This window comes from Pseudomyrmex gracilis, unplaced genomic scaffold (genome assembly GCF_002006095.1).
Source record: "Pseudomyrmex gracilis isolate BER0280 unplaced genomic scaffold, ASM200609v1 scaffold_26, whole genome shotgun sequence".
NCBI classification, from domain to species: domain Eukaryota; kingdom Metazoa; phylum Arthropoda; class Insecta; order Hymenoptera; family Formicidae; genus Pseudomyrmex; species Pseudomyrmex gracilis.
In genome coordinates this window covers 541,875-557,452 of record NW_018020610.1, presented here as the reverse complement: position 1 = coordinate 557,452, position 15,578 = coordinate 541,875, and the positions used below count along the sequence as shown (strand labels likewise).

Here is a 15,578-nt window from a genome sequence, read left to right as displayed (position 1 = left end):
TTCAATATCTCGCTTACAAACGAAACGTTTTTCGATATTTGCGAACTACACACGTGTGTTTTGTCATAACCGAGCGCAAGAGCGACGTAAATAAAAAAAAAAAAATAGTAGATTAAAAAATCTTGAATTGCGTACATTCTCATTTTTAAAAAAACCTATTGTAATTAAATTTATTTTCGCCGACAGACGCAGCTTTACATTTTGCAAGCGCGATTGTAAGTTTCAAATTTTTCATTTCGAAGATAATCCAAAAAAAAAAAAAAAAAAATACATCCGTTCTTCTCTCTCTTTTTTTTTACCGTTATTTATCCGCAGCTTTACAAAGTAGACGGGAGTTATCTTCATTATCCTCGAGCGAAATAAAGAACGATGGTTATCGCATTGTCACAATAATCAATGGCCGTACAACGCTCGCATTGATACGAAGAAAAAAAGAATCTCTTCACACACATGTGCGATCTAACGCTGATTCTAATTCCGCGAGATAAGCAAGCATATGTACGTACATATTTCGAGATAAATTCCTTGTTCATCTCGCTCTTCATATTTCACTATCTGACGGTAGTCAAAGGAGAAAAGAGAGAACGAGGAGGCCGCCGTGAAAAAAAGAAGAGCAAATCATATCGGACGTCGCGACCGCGCGAATTACTATTTTTCATCCTATCCCCCTATACCGCGACTCCTCCTTGTTTATCAGCTATCCCCCGAGGGGGAGGGGAAAACGAACCACGAATGTGTCCCGTTGTAGGAGTCGCGGTGCGCGAAGAAGAATCAAGGGAGGGCGACCAGAGTTTGCGGAGCTTGCGCGGTGCTGGGGGTGCGCGTTGTCCCGGCGGCGAGGTTGTAGCTGATTCCGCTAGTCGGCGCTAGGCCAGGCCACGCGAAGCGCGTTGTGCTTGCGAAGCTTTCACGGGGGAGGATCTGCCAGGCCGGTGGTGCACGCGCGGACCAAGGCGGGCCGATGGTGGTACCGCGCGGCGTTCCCTAGTCAAACAACGGCCCGCACAGGACGCGAGCAACCGCGGCGACTGGGAAGCGGCGGCTTCCGGAAGATGCGGTACCTGAAGAGAAAATCGCGTTGCCTCGTAGTGAGAGATCGCGTCGCACGTCCGTGACGTTTACAAATCCGGGATAAAATCGCTTACGTCTTTTTACATCGGCAAATCGAGCGATTCCCGAAGCAGAACCAACAAGTATCAACACGACGAGGAACTTTGAAAGAAAAAAAAAAGAAAAAGAAATCCGCGCGTACTCGAGAGTGAAACCTCGGCGAAAGTTCGTAAAACAAAAGGACCAACACAAAACCAACGTCGAAGAGCTTTTGAAATCAGGACCAAACGTTCTTCAGGAAATTAATGAAATGTTCGAAGCGCCTTGTGACGAAACAGAAATGTTAGATAGAGATTGACTCGTGCAAGAAACAACACGAAGTTGTTTCGGGAATACCCTTCGGGGAACATGCAAGACACGGCGGGGAGGAATTGGTAGGATAAAGAAAAAGACGCGGTGGACCGCGCGAGGAGCAAGAAATCTTCCACGAGTTTGTTCCCACGGAGCGAGTTCGCGAGGAGACTTCAACGAGTTTTCGATGTCTTCGAGTTCCAATGTGGAGAATTCCTTTGAGAAACACGACGTCGAGTCTCCCTGGGTAATCACACCGCGGCTACCAACTAGTCGCTGGCCAAGTTTACGGCGAAGCTCAAACCTTAGATAGAAATCTTAACAACTCTTCGCTGTTGAGGCAATTTGCTGCGAAATCGATTGTCTTGTCGACATCATCATCATCATCATCAGCTTTTCCATCGCTTTTCCGAACTAACGAACTTTTTTCGACGTTCTCGCGGTAATCGTTCATCATTTTGTGGGAAAGCGCGCAAAGTGCGCATCAAAGTAGAGAAGTTGGCTGTTTTCTTTCCGCGGTTTTTTTCTCCGCCTGATTTTCGCCGGACTTTTTTTTCTACGAAGAGCTTCGCGCGAGAGTGAAGAGGTCACGCAAGAGAACCCGAGAGAAAAAAACCTCTCGCGCATCGAAAGAAGATACCGGATGAACTTTTTCCCAAGGGGGGGAACGAGATTAGTATTGTAGCAACGAGGGAGAAGCAGATTACAATTGGCGACGTCGGCGGGCGGGAAGTTTGCATAAGTGTATTCGATTAAGGGAGCAATATCAGGGTGGCGAGCGGCGACGAGAAAGTGGGGGTAAACGGGAGGAGGACACGTAGGGGGAGATGTGACGCCCGACATTACACGTCGAGTAAACAAGCACGTCGGGCACACCTTCCTTCTAATTACGAGATACTTAATTGAGCACGCTGGTTGGCGGGTCCAAAAAATGTAGAAGTATTTTTAATACGCGCGCGCGCGCACACACACACACACACACACACGTACGCACGCACGCATGCCATTAGTTGTTACGCACGTGCGTCGTATCATATCTGTATTCCAGGGTGATGGATAATTTTAAGAGTACAGTAATGTAATTATTGTTGTAATTAATCGGTAACTTAACGCAATTAAAAAAAAAAAAAAAAAAAGAAAAAAACCACGAAAGGGAGAGTTTGAAACGGCGGTCCAATTTTAGCGAAGTTTAGCGGCGTACGTGGTCCAAAGTTCTGTACAAGTGACTTAGACGTGATTTCTCCGTCTTTCTCTCAATCCTCCCTTATTATTTTCTCGACGAGCGATCTCGCGGAGCACGCGTACGTAGAGGGTGGTGTACGCGAAGAGTGGGGTAGTGCTCTCCTCGCACACACATGTATCGTGCCACGAACGGTACCGAGCGCGGTTAGGCGCGCTCGTGTTCCAGAAGTTTCTTTGCGGTTCGTTAACCCACCACGGGGCCGATTGTGCGTGTTACCAGACGGTAACCAACGTCGTCGTTGGCGCTGCCGCGGGGCACACTACTTGCACACGTAGCCTCGCGACCACGATCGGACCGACACACGTTCAACTTCGTTGGATGATAGTTTTTTTGCGATCAAGAAACCAAAGACCTCGACGAGAGTAGTATCCGGTCTGGTTAATCGCGTTCAAGGAAGAAGCAACGAACGAGCGGAGAGAGAAATATTGAAGAGAATTGATACGCGGTGAGACGCGGAACTGTATCCCAAAAGTCCGACCATAGATGAGCGCCAGTTTCGGTGTGGTGAAACGATGGAGAACGTTTGTGGTGACACTGTGGAATAACGCGGCCGAACGGATCCGAGATGTCGCAGCGAGAAAGACGCTAACAATGACGACGTCCAGCAGATACAGCAGCTACAACTGCCTCACCAGTTGGGATAGCTACGATCGCATTCCGAGGTATCCGATCTTTGACGATCGCTCGCGTTAATTTTTAATGTAACAAATATTGCGCGCAACGCGCTTTACGTTCGCAAAAAGAAAAACGTCTGTGTTCTCAATGAAATATCATACCGCAATTCTTAGCATAATTACGATATCCGCTAACGGATATCTGTTGAAGTCTCGTTAATTTTAACGAAGCACGACAAAGAGTCGTCGCGCTATTAATTGTGCGACGACACGATTAACCCAATTTGCAATTTGCATCTAATCCCTTACTCGCACTCGCGCACGCAACCATTCATCTTGCACTTCCGCCGTGCGTGGTTCCGTGAATAATTAACGACAGCTTCAATAAACTCTATATATAATCGCGATTATCCCCCTTCCCGAACGTTCAATTACGAGAATCATGGTGTTGATTTTCGGATCCTTACCTCTCTTCGTCGCGCATTTTACCTTCCATTTTGCGTCGCAGTCTCGCTCGATTTACTTTGCTCGCACCAACCGTAATCGCGCGACTGTTTTCTGCCGGCAGAGCGGAGGAGGTTGATTCTGACATATGTACCGCGTTGGATCCGCGTTGTCCGGACAAACGAGTAAATATTTGTCCGGCAATCCGCGTGATTCTGAATCTTCTCGCGCGCAATCCACACTTAACTACGCTATAGTTCGAGAGGTAAAATCAAAAGAAAAAGAGACTTTCGCAAAAAAGAAAAGAAATTAATTTCGCGATCCGCCGTTTTATTTTCAATTCACGAGAATATGAAAATAACGACCGCAAGTTTTTATTGAACGGCAAATGAGTCGGCCCCTCGTTAAAACACAGCAAACGACAGTCATTTTGATTTCATGCGGTATTTAGCGCCGGCTATCCCGTTACACGACGCGATCGCGAGTATATCAATAACAAGAGAGACGTCATAGCGCTCTTCCGAGCGCGGAACGAGGTTTTATCTGGTGTGCTGCTCGAATGCCGATGCGCAAGATATCGCGTGTCGCGTGCATGCGCACCGTTGAACATCATCTGAATTGTATGTAATTCATTCTAGCAAATACGAGAATATTGAGAGAGAGAATTAGGTCTTTGAGACAATATCATCGGTGTGTGTGTGTGTCCAAGTTGGCGTCAATTTTCCTCTCTCGTGTGACGAATTCGAGATATTTCGTTTTTCAAACAGAAAGTGTCCCGATTTCGCTGATAAATAGGAAGTTGAGATAAAGGTGGATTTAAATGTGCTCACAGCTGAAGGAACTTTTCCTTCAGTTACGCGAGAATCCCGACGAAGCTTCTTTACACAATCCCTTTCAAATGTGATGTATTTTGTTCATAATAAATTTCCTACAGTCTTTTCGCATCAAGAAAGCGATATATATATATATATGCTAAGTAAATAAAATACCATCACGCGTAGACATTTGAGATATAGATTTCGAAAGACGTACTTCGTCGGACTTTTGATACGGAATCGAGATACGTACGATTTCATTGAAATGAAAAATTGAAGAACGATTTTCTTCACGAATATATATACATACATATATATATATTCGATTGATCGTAAAAATCTTTGATTTTCTCCAACGAGAGAGAAAGAGAAAAAAAAGAGAATTGTCAAAGTTGGCGAGAGATCGGACGAACAGTTTTTTTTTCTTTCTTTCTATAGGTCGGAAAACATAATGACAATCTCTCGCGCCCGAGCTGCTATCAAATTTTTATTCGCGTGAATTTTTGTTCGCGGAAGTTTTCCATTATGACGCGCGCGACGACGTGCCTTTCTTCTCATTTCAACACGTGGCGTGCGCTTTTTATTCCGCGCGCGCGCAAAAAAAAAAAAAGGGTTACTTTGTCACTCCGGCGAAATTGGCGGCTAATTGAAGTTTTGCGAGCCATTCACAGCCGGATTTACGAACGAGAATTAAAGTAACTGGCCGGATGGATTTTTTCATTTCGAATGTGTGTGTGTGTGTGTGTGTGTGTGTGTGCGCGCGCGCGCGCGCGTGCTATTGACTCTCTACTTATTCTTTGATTTCTTTTTGGCCGCGTAACGAACATTTGTACGGTCTATTCTCTCCCACGCGAAGCCTCTCCTACTATTCAGTCTTTTGTACAAATACAATCTAAATAACATACGTGTATCGTATAATCATTTAATATCTCTTGCTGCGTATTTTCTCCGCGCGTAATGAAGCAAAGAATGGATCCTAAACAAGCAGATCTTTCGTCTGTGGATAATCAAATTAGTCTCTCTGGTTTCTTCAATTTGCATCAGTGATGACGTTTTCCCAATTTGAGAGAACTACGTTCTTTCTCTCTTTTTCTCTCTCTCGATTTATACTGTTATTACTTTCTTAACTCACCATCGCCGTGTTTTGCTCACGCCCCCTGATCGCGTGTTAGATATCACCCCCGACACGGAGTTTCTTCCGACAAAACACCTCACAAAAGTCCCACTTCCAATTTATTCTTCTGTTACAGAGTATGCAGATGTAAAAAAAAAAAGAGAAATACAAGGCATTTCTTCGGAATTAATAAAAGTGTTTCCCCACGTTCTTGCTTGCTTTTCTAATTTACGGTTGGATAAACTCGCGCTATTTTTTTTGTTCGCGCAAGCGCCGTTCGCGTGACAGATTTCGTTCAACGTGAAATTTCTTTCGGCGAAATGCTATTCTTCAGGCAAATTGTTATTCTAATTTTTTCTTCGCGGAATTCGCGCGAATTGTATATCAGTGCGAAAGTAGGTAAAATTACGAGTTACGGTTCTAAGCAAAATAAATTGTGCATTACAGAAATGCCAGCTCAATTAGAAAATTGTATATATATATTTTTAATAGGTAATCCTTCGCGTTATCACTCATACACATTGACGTTCGCGTGCGAGATTTTCTGCTCGATACGAAAGTTCTTCTGATAAAAACAACCGTGAAGAGCGGTGTAATTTATTATTGTTCATCATTTTTGTACAACATTCGCGGTATAACGTAGATTGTATTACGATTCCTAGCAAATTTGTTTTCACGTAGATACTTAAATTGTCTCTGGTCTGTATAACGTGTTTCAAAACTTTTGGCGTTCAGAAACTAAAACGCAACACTAGAAGAACGCAAAATAGCAAAGAGAGAGAGAGAGAGAGAGAGAGAGAGAGAGAGTGAGTGAGTGAGTGAGTGAGTGAGTGAAGGAGAAAGAAAGAGGACACGCAAGGGGGTTTATCCATACAAGTTCCGTCGGGTCTTAATTGCTGTGCTTGAAGCCATAATCTCGAGAGTTTTAATTATCGTGACAAACTCAGGAACGCGGATGTACACATATTGATCTCTCCGTTCAATTCGCGCGTGAAATTTCGATACCACTTTAAACTTTTCCGCGCTAATAATATCACAAAACATTTCTCGCGAAGCAATAATCCGGGGTTTTTTTTTCTATGCAATTTCTCATACTGGTGTGATTTATAATATTTTCTATATCTTGAATAACAATTGTTTGCTGCAATAAACGTTGCGATACGATAATACAGTTAGACAACAATACGTATAAAACGACAATGTAAGTACATCAATCGCAATGTTGTCACCAAATAGCGTCGTTGGGTGACATAGTAGAGAATGCGATTACTTGCGGACATTCAAATTTGTGCTGACGTAAAGTCGGTCCTTGTACCGACATCAGAGGACCGTTCGTGGTAATCGAAATGCCTTGTTCCCGCAAACAGCCGTTTCTGCCGTCATCTAACCGGAAATCCAACGCGGCCCGTCAGGACCTCGCTTCTTGTCCTGTTAATGAAACACGGCCGAGTGGCAGTTTCTCTCGAGCTTCGAACCCGGACGGCAAATTGATCGTAAAAGCGACAGCCAGCACGTTTCGGGCGACGAGCTGACAATTCTCAACTGCCACGGATATACCTGCCGCGAGCACACAAGTATCTCTCGTGAATTCGATCTTAGACCAATCCTCTCGCGAGGAACACGAAGTCCCAGAAGTGTCACATTTGTTCGTCCCGTGACATAATATATCTAATTAATCGCAGAGTTTAGGACAAAAAACGAGACATGTATTTTAAAAACGTAAGTTTTTACTTTACAATAAAAAGCAAACAACATCTTTTGCTTGTATAAACGATAGAAAAGTGTTGCGTTTGAAGTAGACTTTGAGCTTGAAAATCTCCACGTAATTCCCCGTGAGATTATCTGTCCAACTAAATTTTCTTTGGCTCTTAATCAGCGAGGTGTTTTACACAAGAAAGTAAAATTGAGACGAAGAAAAATGACATGTAATTTAATTTCTGTTGGCTCTAAATTAAAAATATTCGTGATTGAAGAAGAGTACACCGACAAGAGAATAAATAATATTAAGGCCGAGAGTCAAGCTTTAAAATTAAAAATTCTCTTCTTTCAAGTTCTATTTATTGTTTTTTTTTTTTTTTTTTTTTAATGCCAACTCTTTTGATCTTTCGAAAGAGGCAGTTACGTTTCTAAAGTCAGTAACGTTACTAGCGAGTCTCTCACTTTAATAATTTACAATTATATTCCAAATCCTTATTATTTATTGATTACAAATTAATTTGTAGCGCGATAATTTGGAACGTAAAGTTCGGCAGCATTGAAATTTTGATGTGTGTAAAACGAGTTACACGACAACGCACATGTAATTCGACTGTCCGGAATTTATATATGTCAGTTTAATTATATATCCATTGTTGTGTTAATAATTAAGTTTATTAAATTAAAGAAACATTCGATGCGTGCGAATTTTATCCAAAATGGTTCGCACATTTTAATTCTATAACAAAATAATTTATACAAGACGACTCGTTACATCAAAAATGCGTTACACGCGTACACATACGACGACAGTACAGTGCGACAGATTCCAGCGAGCAACTCATGCACCTTTGAACAACGGGAAATTACGCGTGTCGATCATTACACGCTATTTGCCATTCCGTATCAGTTGCGCTCTGATAAGCATAATGAATCGCTTACAGATAACCGCGCGAAATGAAGAGTCGCTCGCAAGTGTCATATTTCTGTTGGTAAGCGGGAGTGTCATTAAATGAAGTATTTTTTAATTTAATTTATGAGAGCGCCAAAACACACACACAAGTGAAATACTTGATTGGGCGTGATTTTCTATGACACGCGCGTGTATTCAAGTACGCGTGGTTGGTTTCGAAGAGTTTAAGTTCGAGTACACGAGATTTATTCGAGAGACGCGCAAAAAATAAAACAAAACAAAACAAAACAAAACAAAATAGTTCGCGACGGAATTATTAACGTGCGCTTCACGCGTTTTTGTCTTTTCAACACGCGAGTGGTTCGCGTATTAATTAATAAATAAATCGCGCGCCGCGAGATTTGACGCGAAATACTTTTATCACACTTTTACAAATCCAATTCAATTATAACGAGAAGCGCAATCTCCGCGAGCGCGAGAAGAGGCAGCCGCTTCGATCTCTCGACACGGTCAGCGTGTATATCTCGAAATCCCATCAAAGCAAGAAACGGTATTAAAATTTAACGTAATATCCGTCTCGTTATGTCGTTAATATCGGTAATGAGTTCTCGAAATTATTCCCTCCCGTCTGATTATAACGAGTTTTGCAAATTCTGTTACAAGATTCGCCTCGCACTTTCGCCCCGAGCGCAAAAACCTCATTTCCAATAGGTTTTCCTCTTTGACGGGTTTAACTTCGCGAACTTATTGATTCGTTATTGCCATAATGTCGCTTTGGATAATGTATATCGATCATCTTATATATAATCGACCGATCGTACTCGTCCGGAAAGCAGATAAAGAACCAACGTGACGTGGAAGATCACAAACAAACCTCCTCGGATTAATTATCGCGAGTTGTTTACGCACGCGCGTTGTCAGTACATACGCGTACATACATAAATCACGAAGCGCACTTCGTGCTTTTCGAAAAAGAGAGAACGCATTTGAGAGATTGCCTCGACGTGTAAAGAGATGGAACGGAAAGATAGAAAATAGGGGAATTGAATGGTTCGCATGTCTGGGAATAATTTCGGCCCGACGGGCATTAAGAAGCTTCGGGAACTTTAAAATCGAATCATCTGCGAAGTATAACGTATGAAATGGATGCGTCACCTGTTGCAGTTACACAATGAAATTATTGACGCTAAAGAAGATTATCGAACGTATAATTCTTTCAATAATTTTCGCGTTGATGTGAATAAATTTTTCTTTCTCCTCCTCTAATTTCTTGTATCGTTGACATTTTTCTCAACTTTTTCAAAGCTTCTTTTGCAGTTTTGCCGCTTGCTTCAGGCGGCACGAATATTCTATTCCTCGTAAAAAAGAGGTCGTAGATCAGTCTCGTTAAAACGTTACTTCGGGCGAGTGACAATGAATTAGCATTCACCGACTTATTCTTGAAACATATGGAGCAAAGCGACAGTGATTAAGATTCTTCTCTCACAATCGGAATACATTTCAACAAACGATTGAGAAAATATCCTCGCGCTCGGTCTTTATAAATATGTAACTTATCAGCGTTCTCATAAGAGTTGAGATAAAACAGCATTGGATATTACGCGAGCGGAAAAAACTTCTCTCTGTCACGTGAGAATTCACTTTCTCGGTCTGTTCGTAATATTTATACGACAGCTTTTTTGACCGTCTACGCGGAGCTCGAAAGTGAATTAATTAACAAAAAATGTCTAATTAGAATTCTCCGATTCTAGGTCACCATTGTAATATTTAAAGACGGTTTTTGTAAAAATTGTGTTGATGAAAAAAAGTAACAAAGAATTTTTTTATTTCACATCTTGTTCTTGTAAAATCTCGATCTGTTTGACACCATTGATAAATATTGCCTATACTCTATGATATCTGTTATACCCAAACGTAAGAACAAAACTTTGTCAAATTAATTTTTAATCTAGAGAAGACGTAGCCATATTGACGTAGCCGCAATTGACGCGTAAAAGCTGGCGTTTATTGTAAATAATATATAAAATATCGCGTAAATAAAATTTACACGACATTTCCAAGATAAAGTCAGTGTTGTGTGTGTGTGTGTGTGTGTGTGTGCACGCGCGCTACAGCAAGCGAAGCATTACTGTAAATTCACCTTGACAAGATTCTGCGTTCCACATATTACTTACCGCTCTGCAAAATATCACGACAACAGCACGGACTGACGTCGACTATTTTCTGCTTTATGGCGTCTTAAAGTGAGCGATGTCGTGAGAAAACACGAGTTTTCTTCGACGAAAACTCGTTAGAACATCGTCGGACAAGAGGACAAAACGCCTTCAGCGCTTTCGCAAACCCAAATGAAATTCGATGCTCTTTCGACCTCGCTCATCGTCAAGCAAACGAACACGAAGAGGTGCGAACACGCGTTCCTCTTCTATCTCGTCTTTTTGATCGCGGTTTGCAAAGAGATCTTTGAAAAAAACCGAACCGTTTTAAAAATAACGCGCGGTTCAAAGGACAAGTGATTCTCAGAAGAATTCTAATGCGAGATGAAAAAAGCTTATTTAATTTGAGGGAAAGGCTAATAAAAATGTTGTCTACAGATATACCACAGTACATTGCAAAGTCTTGCCCTTCACCTAACAGCTTTGATTACGGTGCAAACCGTAATTGTGCAACAAAGAAATATTTCTGGTATTTCCATATTTTACAAGTTTAATTTGTCAAAAGTCTAAGTGCCATGTGCACAAAAGCGACAACATCCGGGCTTTTCCGACAGTTGATTTACTATCATGACATTATAATAACAATAGACTTTGATGTATTAATATTACGATGGAATATTAACAGTTTTCCGATTAATTTGCAAAATACAAAGGTCACATTAAATCAATTGGGACGAAACAAGCTTTATTGAAATTTTGAGTTACTACAACGTTATATATCAGAAAATAATAACATTCATTTGTTGTAATAAGCAAAAATGGTTATTTTAATATATTTTATTTATTGCTCTCTCTTTTTTTATGTAATTTAAAATGAGAATAATAATAAAAAAAAATAAAAACGGTAATAAATTATATTTTAAATATAGATAATGTAATTATAAATACACACACAAGAAATTCCCACAAAAGGTTTTTATATCTTTTTTTTTCTATTTGTGCATATCTACATGATCAGATTTAATTGATATTTTACTTTATGACATAAAAATGTAAATCTTAATAAGTTATATAAAATTTATTTTTATAACTCGTATGAATTATTTTATTTTTTTTTAAATGTATAAAACATGCTTTTTCTTTTTCCGTCCATCTATTAACAATATAATTTTCAATATATTTCTAACAAAAAATATTAATTATTAATATTTAATAATATTAAATTAATCTAGTTGACGGATCGCGCTACATAGTTGCATTTCTAATCCCACATGATTCACATTGCGAGATTTATTTCAAACTAGAACAGCAACTACTCGCAGCAGACGAGATTGGAGAATCTGATTTCGAGACGCGAGGAAGAAGCACAAAAGCTTTACGGTCTCTACAATTCTCCGACATGTGTTTGTCGCGTATGATTGAAAAACCGAGGGGGGAAAAAAAGGTTAAACGTGTTCACCGAATCCTCGTTATACAATTTTCTTTTCGTTGTGCGCGAGACGATCTCCCGCGCGAAATACTAATCAAAAAACTTGTGCGCTCTCCATGACACGTTCTCTTCCAGATTTCGCAGTTGTGTATCTCGCTGTTCTTCTCCGTCATTCTCCCGCTCGCAAACAGATCTCAAGAGGGTTGAGACTTTCACGGTGATGCTCGAGGTAAGAAAAAAAAGAAGGAAGAAACGTGACGCGGTCGCGAAGAAAAAAGTCACCAGAGGGAAAAGTAGAGCGGTAACTCTCGCGTGCAACCGAATTGGGAGGAGGAAGAGAAGGGAGAAAGGATGGAGTACCGAATCGAATCATAGCACCCGCGGGAAATAGGTTTTGGCGGATCATACACTCGGGCCTGTCCGATCAGAGAGCGCTCGTACTACTGCGGAGACAATCGACAGAATAACGGGGCTCTTCTCGCGACTCTTTCAAAACTTGCGAAACTTTTCAGTTCTTCCGCACACTTAAACTTGAATACAACCTTTCAATCGCGGATTTTTATTTTAAGAAGACAAAAATATAGAATATTATACACACACAATTTTACTTTCTAAGCAACAACAATCTTATGTGTTTATATATCTTTTTTTCTCTAATGTTATACATTACAAATTACAAGAGGAAGAGAAATAGGGAAATTTTCTTTTAACACAAAGATGCAAACTTAATGGTTTTTCTTTTATGTTAATAACATTTCTTGATAATATCCAAACAGCGCACTTTATAATGTCCGAAAGAATTCGATTGTTAGTGCGCGAGGCTTTTTCTTCGCACAGTATTCGTCAGATTGACGGAAAGCTGGAGAAGCAAGAATCTCGGCGGACTTGTAGCGAGCGATCGAACAATCTTTTGACGCCGCCACGTTTTACGGGGGAAGTTTCTTCTTTCAGCCCTAGGCGTGCGAGTGACGCGTGACGTCTAAATCCCTTCGCTCAATTACCGAGACCACCTTCGGCTCACCCTTTTTTCCTCTTAGAACTCTCTCTCGGCCACCCACGTCCCCGGAATGTTGGCCGCACGGAGAGTTACGTCATGAAAGTCAATTTGTCACGTTGCATCGGCGGGAACGGACAGTCGTATCGCATAGCATACATAAGTACATAGTATATTATACGTATCTAAGTACATAGTATATACTTAAGTACATATCGTACTTAATGCGCGGAGTTAGCCACGAACGCTCGCGCGCGGATTCCTTAGCAAAAAAAAAAAGAAACGAAAGGAGCTTCCGCGTTCAAGTTTTATGGAATCTCGCACAACGTGACGACGACCGTAGATTAATCGCGCGAATGTCAGTGAACTTTTTCTCGAAATAATTAGAAAGTCAAATAACATTAAATAAAATATCAAATAATAGTATTTATATGTATGAAAATATCCGTTACTTTTTATTTTCTTTAAAAGAATTTTGTTAATCAGATTTAGTATATTTGTGTTTGAAAAAAATGCGCCAAAGATAAAAAAAACATTTCTAGAAAATATAAATATATTTTTTCTATATTTTTTATTGTTTTTTTTTATTCTACTTTTTTATTCTATATTTTTCAACTTAAATAAAAAGTAAAAGTCGAAATTTTTTAATTCAACAAACTATATATTTAAATTGTGTTAGAGTGTTGCCACGTTCGTGATATCTTACCACTGTTTCAAACCGATTTTATCGCGATTTTGCGCGGTTGTTGAATCTCGAGTATATAAATCACAGGTGGAAAGCCACGCGGATTGTATTTATCGATGTGTCCACACTGTATCCGCTTTAGACTTGGGCGTAGCGCAACAACGCCGGCAGTTTACGAATCGATATTGTCGACCTCGAGGAAGGCATTGTCACGTTTGTGTGCCGTCCCGCGCTGGCTGTTCATTTCGATTTGACCGCGTTTACGACTTTACAGCCTGATACACCCTGCTGCGAAGTTCCGTAACGTGTCTCGCGAATCCGCCGTTCCCGTAACAAACTGCACGACACGAAAGTCCACGCCCAGAAAGTCGATTTTGCGTTTCCGTCGATCAGCGCGGCTCTGCGAAACATGCCCGTAATTGACCCGCGTTTCACGAAGCGAGCGGACGAAACTTCTGCTTAGATTTCGTGGAGTGCTGTCGAAAACTTGTTTAATTAAACTTGCATTTGACGTATAAGAATTCAATGTGCACAACAACGTGCGTGTATATATTTTTAATTAACGTCAATTGCCACAATGAATAAAGAAACAAGAAGTATTGTTTGAACAAAAGACATTTTTGTATAATAGAATTATATTTATTTCAAATAAATCGCGTGGATTGTTTTCGGCGCGAGATAATAATCAACACAGTCGACTGTCATAGAAATTGATTCACCGCATTGTCACACCGACGCGACGCGACGTCGACTTTATAATACAATATCCTCTTTCGTTTTACCGCCAAACGAAAAGTGCTTCTTCCACGGTGGCGTGATTCTTAAATGTCATCGTGAGCACGAATGTTTTATGAGAGCTTCTCTCTAAGGTCTCGTAAAACGAAATTCCGCGATCATTCTCAGAGAAATGCATTCTCGAAAAAAAACGACACCACAAAATAATAACCGCGTCATCGGAGATTTCAACAGGAATAATTTTGAGAGTAAAAAAAAAAAAAGACACGTGCACACGGCTATCACATCGAAAGTTGATCTCGTAAATGTACACTAGTTTCATTTGTGATATAATTTATCACACTGTCTCTTTTTTTTTAGACTCATTCTACTAGAAAAAGCGTGTGTAAATAATCATAATCGATTCTATCGTTCATGATGATTGTTGCCGCTTTTATCTCGACGCTGATTGAACGTTTCTCGGATGTGTTTCTCGATTTATGTCGTACGAATCAAGAGGCACGGTATTGCCTCGCGCCGTTCAAGCGCGACTTTGTTGTGCGTGTCTTTAAAAACGTAACTAATGTTTTTAAAGACACGTGACTAAAGTACAGTCACGTGTTGTTTTTCCACTTCTTCCTGTCACGTGACTTTACTTTAGTCACGTTTTTAAAGACACGTGACTAAAGTAAAATCACGTGATTTTACTCACATATTGTTTTTCCACTTTTCACTGTCACGTGACTTTACTTTAGTCACGTATTTTTAAAAACGTGACCAGTACAAGCACGTGTTGTTTTTCCACTCTTTTCTCTCATTATTTTTTTATTTTGATTTTTATGCGTTATTTCTAACATCTCTCTAATGTGTATTATATAGTTTGTAAGACGTATATAATTGTTGTCATCGCGGTGACAAAAAAAAGTCGTAGTCTCTTGTCATTAGCGGTCATTAAGTAATTGCCTTTACATTGAACGATTCTAATTCACAACAATGAGCGATCATTAGGATTAAGTAGACCTTCTCTTGCGAGGAAATGTCTACAGTCAATTACCTTTTTTTTTATTCTCGTTAATGTTCTCCTCCAGGAGACGCGAAAGTGTGTTTCCTAAGTGAGTTTAAATTTTTTTTCCTTACAAGAATAATTTATATTTTCCGACATAATCTATTTTATTCAAGCGCTCCGCGACGACAAACTTCCCGAGAAGATATTTGTTCTCGAAATGTTTCCCAGACTCAAGAAAACAGATCTGACGCGCATATTTCGGATCCTACTTCCTGTCACCGAAATTTTCCTAGACACACATAATCAGCTCACAGCTCGCGCTCAACATTCGTGTGTCATATCCCGGCGTGTCAAGCCA

At 40.4% G+C, this 15,578-nt stretch overlaps 1 protein-coding gene across 1 annotated transcript in view; it reads left to right on the top strand.

The window, feature by feature from the left end:
* LOC109852235 (potassium channel subfamily T member 2) overlaps positions 1-15,578 on the top strand; it is a 116,972-nt gene that overhangs the window by 53,157 nt on the left and 48,237 nt on the right. The gene's annotated exons all lie outside the window — the stretch shown is intronic.